At 39.4% G+C, this 18,584-nt stretch overlaps 1 protein-coding gene across 1 annotated transcript in view; it reads right to left on the bottom strand.

Annotated features, from left to right (window-relative positions):
* Positions 1-2,371: 2,371 nt before the first annotated feature.
* LOC140692918 (uncharacterized) overlaps positions 2,372-18,584 on the bottom strand; it is a 98,699-nt gene continuing 82,486 nt past the window's right edge. Inside the window, exons 2-4 of the transcript XR_012068529.1 lie at positions 5,074-5,259; positions 4,466-4,522; positions 2,372-2,596 (exon numbers count right to left, since the gene is read on the bottom strand). The gene's annotated coding sequence lies outside the window, so the exon portion shown is untranslated. The remainder of the gene's footprint in view (positions 2,597-4,465; positions 4,523-5,073; positions 5,260-18,584) is intronic.

The raw sequence follows: 18,584 nt of genomic DNA, 5'->3' as shown, positions 1-18,584 counted from the left end.
TAATCTGGAATAAACTCAAAAACAATGCCCATGTTGTATATGGAGGAAGTACAGGACTGTACTGAGGGGTAAAGTAAGAAGTGTGAAAGTAGAGACATCAACCTTTGTATGGAGGAAAACAGTTTTGTAAAGATGTACGTTCTCCTAAAGATAATTCAAAATTACTAAAAAATCCCATGACAACACTTATCCTTTTTTTTAACTTGAAAAAATTATATTAGAATTCTTCAGGAAAAATGAAGTCATAATACTAGCAAAGAAAAATAGGGATCGAAAAGCAAATCAAAAAATTTGCACTGTCAGATATTAAATAAATTTTTACAATATGTAAGATATAGTGCTAGTGTAGGAAAGTAAGATTGACAGAAATAAATCATGAGCTCAAAAAGAGACTCTAGTGTACATAAGTATTTTTACAGGTGGGATTTCAAATTAAAGAGCAAAGTAGGAATTCAATAATTGTCTTGGGACAATCACAGAATCCCCTTGAAAAATCAAATTCTATTCCGGTCAAAATGACCGCAAGAAAAATTACAGAAAGTGATGTAAATATTAGAAAGTACTAATAAGAGCAAATACAACTCTTTGCTCATATCAATTCAGCTTCTCCTCACTATGACAACACTATTATCATCTCCATCTTAGAGATTAAGAAAACCTACAGAAGAAATTTATACCATTATAAGAAAGCATTTCTAAGAATAATATCAAGAATAAAACCGAAAAAGAAGACATTTACTATCTAAAGTTTATTTTGGGCCATAACAAAAATGAACCTACTGAACAAAATGAAAGGCAAAAAATGACAAGGGAAAGCTCTGTGATACATGTTGATGAAGACAAGGGGCTAATGTTCATAATATACATAGAGCTGTCACAAAGCAACAAGAAGCTCCCTCACTTAAATATTTGCAAAGGACAAAAGGGATCATTCACTTTTTAAAAGTCAGATGGCTAATGAGTGAAAAATGCTCAATACCACACTGGTCATAAAGTGCAAACTAAAACAATGAAAATCATTTTGCTCATTATATTGGCAAATATTTTTAAAAGATATTCTAGCTAGTGTCCATCTTTGAGACAACAAACTGTGAGCGATCTTTTGGAGGACGACATGTCAATGGATATGTAAACCCTGGAAAACGTGTGTACACACAGGCTGAACTTCACTTTTAGGAATCGTTTCATTTACAAAAAGAATCAGTTCAAATAGATGTACTCATCAGAGAATTTACACAGCACTGTTTACATTGGTGGGAAGAAAAGCTGAAGTGGAATCATACCCACGGATAGAGATTTGGTTACATAAGTTATTCTACATCTTTTCATTCCCCACAGGAGAAGGAATTTCTAGATTCACTTGAAAGGAGCCTGTGATTTATGTAGTTGTCACATCCAAGGACTAAATTTCCAGAAACCTTAACTAAAGGAATACTTATACAAGATCACAGGAATGTTTGTACAACAAGGATGCCAGTCAGACACCCTTTCTGACAGTGGAAAATGGAGAAAACTTAAGTGTCCACCATCAAGACAATGATGCGGTAAATCACGGTGAGCTGTGGCCACTAAAGTTCCGGTGTTTCGGCGTGGTCCAAGGCCTTGTCCACAGTTCTCTCCCACGAAAGGTGTCCTTACACAAGAGACCAAACCTGCACATCAGGAGACCACTCTACTCTATCTGAAAGGACTGGGTGAGTCTGGAGGGAGAGGACGTCTGTGACATATACCTGAGTGAATAAACCGAGCTGCAGAAAACATATAGTATGGCCTTATTTTTCAATAAAGCATATATACACACACATATACATAGATTTCTCATATACGTTTATGTATGTGTGTATATATATGACATAGGCATAAAGGTCATGAAATATATACTCCACATTGTCAGCAGTTTTTACTCTCAGGAAAAAAGGGGAAGGGAAGTAGGGGACTTTCGGTACCACCACAGTTCTCTTTTCAGTATTCCAGTTAAGTTTACTTGGAATATAAAAGTTTACTTAAGTCCAACGTAAAATGGACGAGGACTCCACAAGACAGAATGCTATAATGGTCATTAAAAATCATGCCAGCGGAGATAGAATACTGTAAAAAAAATTGTCATAAGCTGAATGGAAAATGGAGGTCTCCACACAGCAAACAGGCACACAGTGCTTGCTGGTTTTTATGACAGAGGTAATACACACTGATGAAAAGAACAGAAAATAGATTTTAAAGTGTTAATTATTATCTCTGAATACTGGGAACAGGATAGACCCTTTTGACCCTTTCTTCAGAATTTTATATTAAATACACATTATTTTTCATCTGAAAAATGCATTTTTAGATGTCTAGTAACACACATTGGAAAAAATACATGAGTACTTACAGAAACAAATAACTAGGAGACACCGAAGCACCGTCACACAGTGCAGAATGGGTGATCCTGAATAACACCGCGCAGTTACATAAGGACCCAAAAATTGAAAGCACCCGCTGTAACAGGGCGCGTCCCCCTTCCATTTGTCAGTTGTGTCTTCAGGGCTGAGGCAGTTCTGAGCACGGCCAGTGTCAGTGCTGGTGTCTGGATGGATGCCACTGGAGGTGAAGGCACCTGCAAGCCGAGAGGAAGAACAGAAATCATCCTCTGCTTTTTCTGTCTTGTTTCTTTTCTCTTTTAAAGAGAGGCGGAAATAAGATAAACTGAATCTTCCCTACTGAAATTTCAGTATTGAAACAGTTTTTATATTGTTCACAACTTATATTCTGCCTATAACTGTCTTTTCAACAAAGCATTATATTTATTAAATGTTAATTAACTCAGTTAATTAACTACCTGTTGAAACCTATTAAAGAACATGAAATGCACTACGTGAAAGCACCACACCTGCAGTGACTAGCACAGCTGTTTTGACGGCAGTGCAGTCAGCCCCCACCATCACGTGGCCCTGAGCTCCTGATGCTGGGAAGAGAGCACGCTGCTTCCTCAGGCAGAGAGAAATGGTAAAAGTATTTTCTGAAATCTACAGCACTGACAAAACATAACTGCTTAATCCCAGGCTCCTTTGAGGCTGTCATTTTCCGTTTCTGGCCAACACCCGTCAATGAGCAGAACCACCCCATTCCCGAGTCATGGGACTCACGTGGGCAGCAGTTTTGGAGAAATTTCCAGTTATAGAATGTAAACCAACTATACATAAAACTCTGAAAAAGAAAAGATGCAATAATCTGATTTTGGAAGACACTCAATATATTCTCCTAAGCCTTAGTAGTTGGAAAGTCTGGGCTTCTCCTAAGCCACTTATTTATTTCACAGACAGTAAGCATCTCCCACAAACCCTGTTTCCCTGTGTCTGCTGGGAGCCTCAGGCATATTGATGCTGTCTATCTTATAAGGCACAAGGCAGAGGCGTGTGTCTCACGCCTGCAAATCTCACACAGGCTCAACTGCAAGCCTCACTGTCTGAAATTGGCCCCATTTTCTCACCTGTTTATTTGGTATCTGTTCTTCTGTAAGCTGCCTGAAATGCTTCTTGGAACAAGTCAGAAGAATGAGTGGGTAGAGAAATGGACAGATGGACAGGTGAGAGATGGGCAGACAAACAGGGAGACTCCAAGAGAAGGGGAGCAAACAAAATTTCCTATGCAAAACCCTCTTCTAGTCAGGGAAGAAAACCACCACAAAGAAGTGTGAAGAGGCAGGTGGCTTAGGACTGTTTCCTGGATTCCATGAAATGTCACACCAAGAGATGAGAGGGTAGAAGTATAAATAATAAAAGATAAAAAGCATGCATGTTTGAAAAATATATCTACATTATGTACTTTCTAAAGAATAGATTCAAATCAGCCAGGCCCAATAACCCAATTCTTGGGTATTTACAGAAGTGAGAATCCCATCTCCAATCCACAAGGCATCCCTTCGGAGCACTGAGAGTCTACACGGTGTGGTCATAAAGGCATCACCGCAAAAGCTGTGCTATCCTGCACTTACGAGGAACGAGCAGGTGTGCTCGGGCTGCCCACTCACGTCATTTACACCCCACAGCACCTCTACGGGGTAGGGATGCCTAGCGAACCCCATCTCTGCAGGACAGAAAACAAGTCCAAGAGAGGCTAAGCCGATCTACCATTTCTCCATCTCACAGGACTTGTCACTCCAGAGCAGGAATCGAACTCGGACCCACGTTTGTAACCACAGTACTACCGTAATTTATGTGCTTTTTGTGTGTATAATACATTTGTTTCTGGCATGAAAGGATATTTAATAAATGATCGGTTGTCTTGTCTATCTCATTAGCTCACAATCTTTATATTTTTGAATTGTACCCTTCCCCTGGAGAAATGAACGGAAAGAGCGGTGGTCAGAATGAGGTGGGGCTCCATTCTTTATCTGTTACCTCATCTCATCCAAGTCCCCAACCAGGGAGAAGGAGCAAAGGTTTTCTTCATTTTTAATGAGAGGGCTCCAGTGATGGTGACTTACTCAACTCCAAAACCGAGTCTGGGGGAAGGGCACATGCAGCAACGAGAGCAGTATCACCTGTAGGAAGGCGAAAAGAGCTCAGGGGATGGCTCAATGGGTCAGCCTGATTTAATTTCAATCGATAATACAATAACACACTCTAAAAAATCTAGCATGCAATGGATTTGCTCTTGCTTGACATCTAGCAAGTTTCCACAGCCCACATGTAACATTATCATGAACTAGTGAAAGGATGAGTCCACAGACAAGAAAAATCAATGCCACAGGCACGCTGAAACCCAGGCTGGAAGAAAGGAAGGGAAAGGGCATAGTTAAGAAGAGAGGAAAGTCTGGGAAAAAGACATCATCCCAAGGACTCTCAAGCATCATCCAGCAATCATATAATCATTCTTTCAAGAGAGAGTTACTTAGGTCCTATTTTGTGCGAGATTTTACAAAGGGCAAAGAGAGACCGCAGCGTCCATGGTGGCAGCAAGTTGCGGGGCTATAATACAATTCTAATCCTGGTACCTTGCACACTTGTCCTCAGTATAAAGGCAAAAAATAAATAAAATAATACTATGTAAACCATACACATTGCTGAAAAAAATTAAAGAATACCTAAATACCTGGAAAGACACACCACGCAGATTCCTGAATCAGATGACAGCATTCTTGGGATGGCAGTGCTCTCCAGAGCGATGCATACATACAACGTGGTCTCGATCACAATCCCAGCGGGCTCCTCTGCAGTAACTGACTAGCTGCTGCTACAATTCATATGGGAATTCGAGGGTCTCAGTAACCAAAACGTACTTGAAAGAGAAGTACAACGTGAGAGGACTTGTAATTCTCAATTTCAAACCTTACATCTGTATCTCCAAGTGAGATTAGAGGCCATTTTTAAGTTATTATTTTGTTTATCCTTATTTTCTAAATTCTGTACAACAAATATACCTGTTAGAATAAGAAAAATAAAAAGTAAGTTATCTTTTAAAACATGAACACCGATTCATTCATTGGGAAAAAATTATTTTAACTCTAAAGAAGTAAACAAATATCTAGTGAAAAAGGACTACTTAAAAACAAGTGTGCATTTACAATTTTCATAAATTGAAAACTGAAAAGCACAAACACATCAAGTTTCTAGGGAGACTGGTGAAACATATTAACAATTATTTTAAAAATTCTTATTGAAAAATGAAAACTCAAGAAAGGGAAATTCGTGATTTACAGCCAACTGCAAACACATGAAAAGCAAAGGCCTAGAAATCACAGTTCCTTTAACTCTGCTACTAACGGAATAGGAGAGGAAATTCCTCACTGAGGGGACAGTGGAATCCCATCCATAAGATAGAATACACAGTACAAACTGCAGTAATATCGGGAGTGAATAACTTAGAAGAATTCTGAAGTTATAACATTGCTGAAAAACTATAAAAAACACTGACAGGCAGATTAAAACACACAGTCATATATATTATATAGAAACATATGTAGTCTGCTCCCATGTTGCATAGAAATACAAACATATTTGTTCATTTATGGGCACTTATGACTTTATCCCTGGTAGAATATTTCCACTAAATCAAATAATCAATATAACACTCCTCTTGTCAAATCTACTTGATAAGTTACTCTGCTATGTAACCATAAAGTGTCTAAGATAGATCTAAAATTAGTGAAAAAGAGCTTTGTATGGCTTCTTGAATTCTTCTCAAAATTCCAAGCTTAATTTTAAAATAGATCTGAGCAGTATTTCTATATTATCTTTTCCCTTGTGAAATGAACAACACAGTCTGTTGTCAAAATTCTGTGCTTACAAATATTCACGAGCACAGTATCCTCACAAAACTGCTGGACAGCAAAGCACTATCCAGACACTGTGACCAAATAAATGAAACACAAGGAAGACAGTGACCCTATTCTGGAGGGCTTATAGTCTGTGTCAACACTGGGGTTTTTACTTGATTGGTTTGATTGGGTAGCAAAATAAAATCAATCAAGTACTTTCTTCTTTGAGCGTTCTGTAAGTCATGACTGTTTTTAGTGTCATGAGCAGGAAAGACTTAAGCATGACTTGATTAGGTCAACTAGCAACAATCATCACTGGAGAGTGAGTAATATAGAAGTTAACTGATAGCAATGCTTCTGCCTACATGAGCCCTATAATAAATCTACACTGACATCCGAAAGGAAAATAAGGAGATGAGGTCCCCAATGAGAAAACAAACTAACAAGAAATCAAAAAAGGAAAGATGTTTTCATTAATGATTCCAGGCAGTAGTGGAGCATGGTGGTGAAGATCACATATTCTGGGGAAAAACATGAGGGGTCTGAACTCCCACAGCACTGGGTAGCTGTGACACTGATATTTCAGTGAAATTTTCTGCACCTCAGTCTCCTATCCAAAGACGGGGGAAAACAACCGCACCCATCTCCTAGACTGTTTCTACAAATTTAGATATTTTATACATAAAAGCTTAAATAAAATACTTCAGATTTAAAATAATACCCCAAAACACATGGAACAAAGAAAACAGAGATAAATTGGAGTTCATCAAAATTTAAAACTTTGCTTCAAAGGGCACCATTCAGAAAGTGAAAAAACAACACACTAGAGAAAATTTTTTCAAATCATTTATCTCATAAGGAATTTGTATCTCCAAATGAAGAAAAAAACCCCCTACAACTCAACAATAAAAAGGCAACTCAATTAAAAAATTAATAAATGTTCTGAAAAGGTATTTTTCAAGAAAAACATAGAAATGTCCAATAAGCACAATGAAATGATGTTCAATAGCATTAGCTGTAAGGAAAATCTAGTGAAAACCACTAGGAGAAGCCGCTTCACACTCACAACAATAGGTTATAATAAAAAAAAATGGTAACAAGCACTAATGAGGACACAGAGGAAGTGGAGCGCACAGCCCTTGCTGGTGAGGACGTAACACAGCGTGGCCACTTTGGAAAACAGCCTGGCAGGGCCTCAGAGAGTTGAACATTTCGTTTCTGACTTACCCAGCAATTCTGCTCTCTGGGCACACACGAAAGAGAAGTGAAAACAGATATCCACATAAAAAATCCCACATGAGTGTCCACGGCGACATTACTCATCACAGCCAAAAAGCAGAAACAACCCAAATGCCTATCACCTGGTGAATGGGTAAACAGAGGGGCCCAGCCATACAGTGGAATGTTATTCAGCAATAGCAAAGCATAGAATAGTGACTCAGGCCACAACATGGACAAACATTGAAAACGTTACTCAGTGTGAAAGTAGTCGGTCACAATAGACGGTTCCACTTACATGAAGTGACTCGATTTACATTAAATGTCCAGCACAGGCAAATCCACAGAGAGAAAAGTGGCTCCTTGGGGCTGGGGGAGGATGGGGAAGATGGGAATGTCTGTTTATGCATACAGGGCTTCCTGTTGGGGGGATGAAAATATTCTAAGATTGAATGGGATGCACAATTCTGGGCATAGAGTAAAAACCGATGTACATTTTAATGGGTGAATTGTATTAAAACTGTTAAGAACAAAAGCATCTCGGGGCAGTACCTTCCAGAGTAAATGCAAATTGCTAACTTTTATTAGAGGAAAAAGAAACTGCCCTCAGCATGAAAGCAGGAGATCAGCAAATGTGAGTTAACCGAAATTGGACAAGAGCATTTCACTTGAAACAGTTGCTGAGTGTACACGAAATATTCAGAAATAGGAGAATCACCTTGACATCACGAAGAAGCATTCTGCTTCAAATGCAGATCAAGGATTCGGCAAGCCCTGCTGCCAGAAATAAGCAGAGAAGAATCCTGATTCATAAAACTAGCACCAGAGCCAACAAGGAAATGGTGGTGAGGAAAGCAGGCGGCGAATATCTGGAAGAGTTTGCTACAAATATTTTCTCCACCGAAAATTTAAAAATAAAGTGAAACTGATGAAATGCTGTGTTGACATCACGTGAATGGGCTTCCTTCAGTGCTCGACTGTTCTGTAACCCAGATTGATAGACTCAGGAGAATCAGCATGGCTCCTGGGGGTCCCCAAAGGACTGCCCACCAGCACGCTGACCACCATCACATCTGCCAGGGTTGAATTGCAGGGAAGAGACCAAGTTCTGAAAGGTACCGGAAATGTTGACAAGGGAAGAAAAGGATGAGTTTAGTCCTGGGACAGAGGCAGTGTGAGCAGAGGCCAGAAGGCTGCAGGTGAACTGCAGTAGACCTGGGGCAGGAAGGGATCACGGGGGAGCATATCTCAATTCTCTTCTGTCTCTCCCTCCGGTAGGAGAGATAAAGCCTGCATCCTTCTCACCTGGAACTGTGGGTTCTGGCTGGCAGAAGTCTTACCGACACGGAATGATTATTCAAGACTCTGTGGAAAAAGTCAAGAAATCGAGAGGGAGTAGGGAGCCATCTCCATGAGCCTCTCAAATGTTCCCATATTTATTGTGTATAATCAAAGGAAAAATTCGTTAACAGTTGTGAGATAGTAAGGAGGAAATTCGGGAAAGACAGGATGAGGCAGGGATTGTAGAATATACAATGAGTACAAAGGATTAGTGTATGTTTAGGGAAGTCATGGGGTGAGGGGAACTAGATACACTTTTAGATATGTTCATTACAAAGCACACCACCAGACCAGCCAGGTCTTTGTTTTGGGGATAATAGACTAACAACACACAAGCCCAGCGTTTATAGCTGAGGGTCTCAGTCCTTGCTTTGCAACCAGCAGAGTGCTACCTAAAACCTCAACTACACAAGCAAAGCATTGTCTCTGCTTTTTAAGGAAAGGAGACTGGAGTGAAGATGCACAGGAACTTGCTTGCAAAGCAGTACCAAAGCATATTTTTTCTTCTTAAAGTTCAGAGGCGACTGTGCTGTGTTATAATTTGTTAACCCAATCATGGGCCCCCACATGGAACCATTATGGAGGACACCCTAGGATGACTAATCCTGGATGTGGGTCTCTTCCTGCCATCTTCAGCCACTCTAGCAGGGTCTACGCACATCCGAGAATAACGATCCTACGGAACCACCCACTCTCTTAAGTCCTGATGTTTGAAACTTAATTTTAGCTCTACACAACTTTCCGTAGAAAAGTTTCAGAAATAAAAGATATAATATTCCTTTTATATCTCATCATATTACTGATTTTTCTGATTGCTCTCTGCTGCTTCTACTTGGTAAAGCACCTCATTCTGCAGCTGAATTCAGTAATTTCCGTTGTGCATTTCTAGCCAGTTTGGGCTCGCTAAATTCTATTGGTCAAATATCGATATACTTAATTGATTTCTTTGTTCATCAATTTCAGCCAGGAGGAGAGGGAGTGTCACTCTTTTCCTCAGCCCACCCTCAACTCTTTTCCCATCAACTCAGGCCTCCTGAAAACAAAACAAAGTATTTTTTTCCCTTCTACTCTTTCCACAAACCCAACAGGAAACATCAGTCTGGAGAAAGTATTCAACACAAATTTTAAAACAAAAATCTATAAACCTGAAGCAACTCCATCTCCGAATCATGATACACAATGACATGAGAGTAATTGTGTCAGGCACAAAGCATGAGGGAGCCTGACTACCTGATTTCTATTCTTCAAAGGAAGGAAGATTTTCGTATTTTTTATTATCATTCTTGGTCATTGTTTCTGATTATGCCAAAAAATAGTTTATGAAATAATTATGCACTGCAATAACAGATTTTTTAATGTATCAATTTTAGAAGGCATTCAGAGGGGATAGGAAAACCCACCTCTGTAAAAAATGTAAAATTTCTTCCCCTGTTAAGAACACGTATACAAAATGCAACAGAGAATTCAAATTCTTGTGGAGAGGATCAAAACCACAGAATCAAAGCAAAGTCATTACAATGAGTCAATTTAAATTTCACTGGACAAACATGCTCAATGCATACAAATAATTTTAAAGGCACACTGCAAACCATTCACTTAATGATCTGCAGGCTAGAGGAAGAATTTCCCTCTTGAACAGACAACAGAAATCAGTAGGTTGTCCCACCAAACCAGGAGCAGAGAACAATCAGGTTTTTAACAGTTTTGATAAATCAGCATGTTCTAAAGATCAAAATCCAGAAATTTTAAACATTCATTCAAACCACAATGAAACAAGCACTTAAAGAAAAAAAAAACACAAAGAATCTAAGCACAGAGGTCATTTAGATAGATCAATGAGAATTTCTTGTACCGCTGGAAGAAAGAACAGGCTATAACCTTTTACTTGAAAAATAAAACTTCTTTTAATGATAAATGCTAAAACATATTTCATCTTTCATGTTGCCTTAAAAAATCTGAGGTACTTGTATCTGATCAGAAAAGCAATTCTGAGTCATATTATGTTACAATTCAGTGCCAGTTTGCTCTAGAAGAAAAGAGAAAAGTTACTATTTCTCATTCTGCACAGTTTAAAGAACCTCCCTGTCTCTATATCCTCCCATTTCCTAAGCTCAACCTCCCTAACCCTTCTGAAACAAGTATGAGAAAGTCTTATTCCCAACATGCCAAATGACAAAAGAATATCAATTTATTTATGTAAATATATGCCTACACCTTGAAATGGAGGAGAAAGTTATCAGAAGTCTATATGGAACTTCTTTCTATCTTCCTGATATCACACACACAAACGTTCACACAGACACAGACACATACCCCCTGGATTACTGAGCACTTCACAAGCTTAGTACTTACAACTTGTAGAAGATAACTTTGTAGTTAATTTAAAATACAAAACTGTCAGCTTTTGAAAGTCTTCATCATCTGCTAAACCATCCAAATATCAAAGAGACCCAGTTAGCCTTCTCTGTAGAATGTAATTTCCCTTGATGGCAAAACAGACCCTAAGAAGTACTGGATCAAAGATTCGTGTTTATCACTACCTATGATCGTTTTTAAGCACATTAACAGATTCAGAAATGTATGTCTCATCAACATTTATTCCTATTGAAATAGCATACGTGTTCAATTGTCTATACAGTGACTAGGTCCCATGATGGTGTTTAAGAGCTATTTTGTGTATAGCAATATTTATATTCAAGTGCAGAAAAGGAGGGTGTGTTTTACTCAGTTGTAGAGCACCTGATTAGCATGCACAATGTCCTGGCTTCAGTCCCCAGTACCTCCAAAAAAATAAATAAACTAAGTGCATATTTAAAAATAAGAATAGTGCAGCCACTATGGAAGACAGTGTGGAGATTCCTCAAAAGACTAGGAATAGACTTACCATATGACCCAGGAATCCCACTCCTGGGCTTGTACCCAGAAGGAAAACTACTTCAGGATGACACCTGCACCCCAATGTTCATAGCAGCACTATTTACAATAGCCAAAACATGGAAACTACCTAAATGTCCATCAACAGGTGACTGGATAAAGAAGATGTGGTATATTTATACAATGGAATACTTCTCAGCCATAAAAACCGACAACATAATGCCATTTGCAGCAACATGAATGCTCCTAGAGAATGTCATTCTAAGTGAAGTAAGCCAGAAAGAGAAATAAAAATACCATATGAGATCGCTCATATGCGGAATCTAAAAAACAAAAACAAACAAAAACAAAGCATAAATACAGGACAGAAATAGACTCATGGACCGAGAATACAGACTTGTGGTTACCGGGGGGGGGGGAGAGGGTGGGAAGGGATAGACTGGGATTTCAAAATTGTAGAATAAATAAACAAGATTACACTGTATAGCACTGGGAAATATACACAAAATGTTATGATAAATCACAGAGAAAAAAATGTGACAATGAGTGTGTATATGTCCATGAATGACTGAAAAATTGTGCTGAACACTGGAATTTGACACAGCACTGTAAAATGATTATGAATCAATAAAAAATGTAAAAAAAAGAATAAACACAGGGAAATATACACAAAATGTTATGATAAATCACAGAGAAAAAAATGTGACAATGAGTGTGTATATTTCCATGAATGACTGAAAAATTGTGCTGAACACTGGAATTTGACACAACACTGTAAAATGATTATAAATCAATAAAAAATGTTAAAAAATAAAAATAAAAGTAAATAAACAAAGTTGCAAAACAAAAAAAATAAGAATAAAGTTATAAAAAAACGCAGACTAAAAACCACTGCAACCTAGGTACTACAATTATACTAAAAAAACAAGTGTTTCTATCAAATATTCACTATATGCCAATCACAGAGACAACCACAAGTCACCCCTGAAGCTTCACGTGTGATTCTCAACAACCCTACTAAGTAGACACGGATGAGAAACCCGGCTCTGCGGATGAGGAGACGGAGCTCAGAGGAGCCGGGGACGCTGACCGTCCTACTCCGTGTGACACCGCGTCAGCCCAGGGCAAGCGCTGACAGTGCTGCACTGAGGGGACACCCAGCTGCATGGACCCTTGGGGTACTGGGGAGTCCCAGAAAACACTAAAAATTTTTCAGTGAAAAACCAGCTCAAATATATTACACTGTGCCGCATCCCTTAAACAGGGAACGTGAACGAGACCTTTTTGATGCGTCCATGTTCTTTCTGCCATCATCAGTTACTTGCCCTCACTGCGTCACCAGTGATGATCTGGACCCCATATGAAGTGCACTCAGATGGCAGAGCTTTTAATGCTGTTTTATGAAGTTTGTAAGACTCTGTCTATGCCTCACACTGGTGGTCATCCATCACTTCTCACCAGTGTGGACGTACCACCTGAAATCATTCCTTTCTGCTTTTTAAAATCCCTTCATCTACTCCAGACTTTTCAATAGCAAAGAAGCAGCTAAACCACAGACAGTGGACAGCTTTTCACCAAATGGACTCGAACAGCCCATCTGACTACCTGGAAGCCCTTTTCTTCTATTAAACCCACTTCCAGGTACTTCATCATTTTCTGATTGGTTAACTGGGCCTCTGACTGGCCTACTCAGAGAGCTCCCAACCTCACATCCAGGGGTGGGAGAGGACCCTGCTGTTGGGGGAAATCAGTGAGGAAGGTGGACATCCTTCAGCCACGTCTGCATGGGTAGAAGTGCCACAGCGTGCTCAGAAATTATACCGTCATCACCCCTGGGCTCCCATGGACTGGTTTCACATTAACCAAAGTCATGAGACACTGATGCAAGAAAACCAGAAACTTAGCTTATTAATGTAACAGAAGACGTGAATCTATGAACCAGACTGAAATATCAGAGTTCAACAATGAGTACATTTTCTCCTCCACTGCCCGATAACGGGCAGGCAGTCACATGGCAAGCATGGACAGAAACGGAGCAGGAAGGGTTTCTAGATTAACTCAATGAACTAAATTTCTATTATACGAACAGATCTACTGCCCAGAAGACAATTAACGCCAATCACGGTGCACTCTCCGTGGACAGTGGCAAGACATGACTATGAGCACCCATGTAACTCTCCTTTCCCTGTCCTTTATAGGCTAACTGATGCACAGAGGTACAAAGATTCAGGGATGCTGATAACGCTAAACACAAAAAGCCCATCTCTGGGAGCCTCAAAACCAGACAGCCAGGGTTTAAATACCAGCTCTGCCAATTAATAGTTCTGTGATTTTGCCAACTTAATTACCCTCTGTGTGCCTCAATTTCCACACTGTAAAACTGGGATAACAATCAAACCTTCCTTACTCGCTTGTTGAGAAGATTGAAGGATTCATTTCTGTAAAATGCTCAGAAAAGAATGTAGCACATTTTGGGTGTTCAACAAATGTCAACTTAATATCAAAGTGATTTACAAGTCTCCCCTCTAATCATCTTATGTGTTTCCTGGCTAGCCTAAGTCCCAAAGAACATCCTTATTTCTCCTTTTATAAACAATTGGGGAGTACCCTTATGTTCCACCCCACCACCTGTTTAAACTGAGGGAGGGGATGCCTCCTAACCACTCTTTTGGGCCATGGAGAGTGCTTCTCCCTTCACACCCCTGGCCCCTGGCCCACAGCTAGCACTCATCACACTAACAGAGTGAGGTGTGAGTCCGGGGAGACAAGCGGGGCATGTGAAACCCTTCCTTTCACTCCAGTGTTGGTCACCATTGGGAAGCACCTGGGATGCTCAGCTCCATGGCAGGAAAGCCCTGTGCATGAAGGGGCAGGTCCTCTCAAGGGAAGGCTCGCTGTGGACCAGAGCTACATGGGACAGGGTGAGTCTGTATTTCTGGGACACAGTATCATGACACGCATTTTCCCACAGCCTTGAAGTTCATGAAGAACGTGGCTTCATCAGTAACAAAGAAGACATTTATCGCCTGTCTACTCTTTTGTGTCATCTCTCAGTTGGCTGCTGGAGACAACATGTGTATAAGTATTGGATCTCCTTAAGCCCCAAAATATATGAAGCAACAAATAATTCTGTGGCTTAACATTGGTTCAGGGCGACTGTGTAACTGTCCTGACTCTGCTGATGCTAAATTATGGGTATAGGAACTATGGAACCTCCTCAAATATCTTTCATCATAAAAACAGCTCTTCTTATTTTCCTGTTTCTTAGTAATTGCCAAAGACTCCCAAATGATGGCTTCACACAAAACAGCAGCTAAAGTTTAAGAGCCCTCTTGACATACTCACTGTGGTAAACACTGCACATAATTTCTAATTCTCACAATTCTACAATTCATATATGAATGTCCCCATCTCACAGACGAGGGAAAAACTCAAAACGAACTGTCTCAGGCTCACGTGGCTCAGTGGCAGCACGTGCAACCAAACCCAAGTCAAAAAACTACACCCCTTCGTATATGTACCAAATCTCCTACCACCAATTAACACACAGCGGCGGGGTCAAAACTCAGGGAACTCAATACACTTTTCACCTTTAAGGTCGTCCAGATGCCGCTTCTAGCTGTTTTATAAAATCCCGGCTCACTGGTTTCTAACACTAGAAGAAAAGCCCGATTTTCCCATTGCTTGCACAGCAAGTCTGAAATGTTCACAGTGAGATGACAGAATAAATCTAAGATATAAGCAGAATAACTTTTCCAGGTAGACACACATAAAAGACATTGGGCTCTTCTGAAGCATTAAGTAAAGAAATCAAAATAAAATAAAGTTATTTAAGCCTTCTTTTACAAACAGGAATGTTAAGACTGTAAGAAGGTGCAACAGTGCCACCTATGGCTAAAATGACCTTCCAGGTTGCCGGGAAAGATGCAACACAAAAATTGCCTGTAGGATCAGAAAGGAGAATCAGATAACTAAAAGCTTATGTAGCATATACTGCACTTTGATTCGGGGGAAGGGAGGGATATTCAGTATTTAATTTGATACTGCTAATACTCCTGAATATAAACAGAAGACATAGGCTCATGGAAACTCATCTTAGAAGAGGAAAGAATCCAGTTCAGCCACTTCATTTTACAGGAGGGGAAACTGAGGCATGGAATGTGTCCTCCTGGCAATCGGCAGCAAAGGCATCCTAGGCCTCATGTCTTGCACTGTAGCAAAAACCAACAGATCTGTACTACGCCTATGTTCATAAAAGTCACGTTTGTATTTTTCCAACAGTAGGTTATCTAATATCTTGCAAAATACTTCTCAAAGATCCAGGATATCATACAAGTTTGTCGACATACAAAAATATTTATTTACATAATAAAACAGCATGAGCTTTATTCTCTCTATTAAAAAAGTAATGTGTCAAATCAATGTTTTGATATTTTAAACCTGTTAAGAGTGTAGAAAAAAATCAAAATTTTCTTTAATCACAAAAGAGAGGAGCTTATTCCCTGAAAATGATCAATGTGGATTTTACTAAACTTAATTGATCTGGTCAGAATCCCACGAATTTAAATATCTGAGTGGATGGTTACACGGCAACATAAATTCTGATTTGTAACAATACATATTCTGTGTAAATAATCTTCAAGGTCATCTGATTAAGGCAATTTAACTAGTCCCTGTCTCACTAGAATGATACAGATTTCATTAAAACTTCATACTACACCAAAAAAAAAATGAATCCTTGTTACTTTAAACCATATTCAAATATATCATACATATACATATTAAATATGCATCAGAAATAAGCGACACTCTTTAGTATTCAGAGTTGATCAATCTAAAATATCTGTCATTGTGACAGCACTTTTATTAAGCACCTCTTGTGTTCTTTGTATACAAGGCGTCTAACTCTCACAGTCAGACAAATTAAACAATATTACTAAAATTTCACAAATGAGGAAATGTACTTAAGCCATGAAAACAACTTACATATTCATCAACAGGAAAGAAAAGAGTAAAGACTTTACTTACAATATTCACTGACAACCTTTTCTTCCATATTAAGACTACATAAAACCAATTCAGTCTTTGTAAGTATTTCTGTCAATAAGGGCCACTAGAGAAAAACAAGTAACATCAATAGCAGTGGTTGGACTTTCAGCCCACTTCTCTTTTGCACTATAATTATTTTTAATGTTATGTTTTTAGTGCTTACAGAGCACTAAAATATAAAATTAACTTTTTAAGTAATTACCTGAGAATTATAAATTTGTGAAACTAAACAATTGTAATTTCTGCCACTCTGTCTCACCTTCTCAATGGTGTCTCTCCTTTGAAGGCATCATCAAGCTGAGATCACTAAACTCGGCCATTTATGGAGTCACAGGTGTTTGGGTAACCACTTAACGGGAGGCTGATTAGAGGAGCAATTAAGAAAGCATCCTGTGCAGCCTGGGTTCCAGCACCGAGCTAGCCACAGCCTGCTGCGTGTAATTTGGGACAAGCTGCTCCATCTCTCAATCCCTCAGCTGCAAAAAAGGAGACACTGATACCTACAATCAAACACCTGCTATGAACTAAAACATGAGGAAAGCATTTTAGCCTTAGGTAGGTGTCCACTCACAGCGAGTTTGGTCATTATGATGATGAGGATGCCTGTTAATAAATTAAGCTAGACCACAAAGGAGAAATCCCCTTAAAGGAGAAACATTTTAAGTCAATGAGCATTTCTTTTTGGATGGATTGCACAATATTCTATTGATTTTTTTTAATAAACCAAATTTTGTCCATTAATTATAGATTTACAGGTTCATGGACAAGTCTCCAGAAAAAGAATTAGAGGCCTCTAAACTCCGTAAATTAAGAAAGTAAATTAAAAAAAAATCAGGGAGGAGGTTATACCTCATGTGGGAGAGTATGTGCTTAGCATGCATGAGGCACTCAGTTCAGTCCCCAGTAACTCCATTTAAAAACTTTGTTTTTTAAGAAATGGGGAATTAAAGCAAAAAGATGGAGGAATACAGACTTTTTTAGAGACTCATCTCAGATTTAAGATGGGGAAGATACCATCTATTTCTCAGAGGAAATTTTGAGGACTATGTAAACTGGATCTGAGATATCTAGTTCTTTAACATTATTCATGAATTCATATTACCAAGTCATAAACTACCTGATAATCAACAGTGGTGATACTGATCATAACAGCTGCCATCACGGTTCGAGCTCCGGCTAGGACTGCTCTGTTCTGACATCTCTGCCCCTCAGGCCTCACCAGACTGACAGCACTAAACTAGGTCATTCATGAGCACCTCGTGTAAGTCCTCCATTTGTGCTTCTGACTCTCCCCTCACCAGCTCCTCTGAGGGAAGCACTGTTATCATCTTACCCACTCACAGATAAGGCGACTGAGGCACAGAGGCTAATCCCGTTCCAGGTCACATTGGCATTAAAGGACGTCTGTATTTCTGCTGTTTTGCTTTTGACAAAGGAATCTGAGATATCAATTCAAGGCAGACTGTTAAATAATCAAGTCTGTCAGGTCTTCACCTCAAAGAGCAGATACTATAAATTCCTGATGTAGGATGAGGCTGCCGCCACAAACTGACTCAGCTTGAAATTAATATCCAAGATGAAGCAGCGGATACACGTAAATATTCACGATTGTCAAGTCTGCTCACGGGTCTGGGCCCTTCACTGCCTGAACGGGGGTGAAATCCCCACCCGTGTCTGGGAGAGATGCACGGTGCTTCCCGGGCTCAAACAGGCTTCACGGGCTATTTCCTCCCACAGACTGGCCTCAACGATTAAAAGCTCTCAAGGTTTTTACACCATGCAAAACAAAAAGACATTTCTGCAGATGGAGCACTTTCTTAGGCTTAAATCTTTTTTTGCCTACACTCACCCAGGGGGAAAAAAG

The sequence above is a fragment of the Vicugna pacos genome, unplaced genomic scaffold (genome assembly GCF_048564905.1).
Source record: "Vicugna pacos unplaced genomic scaffold, VicPac4 scaffold_19, whole genome shotgun sequence".
NCBI classification, from domain to species: domain Eukaryota; kingdom Metazoa; phylum Chordata; class Mammalia; order Artiodactyla; family Camelidae; genus Vicugna; species Vicugna pacos.
The sequence above is the reverse complement of the archived record's forward strand: the minus strand, read 5'-3'. Positions and strand labels throughout refer to the sequence as shown.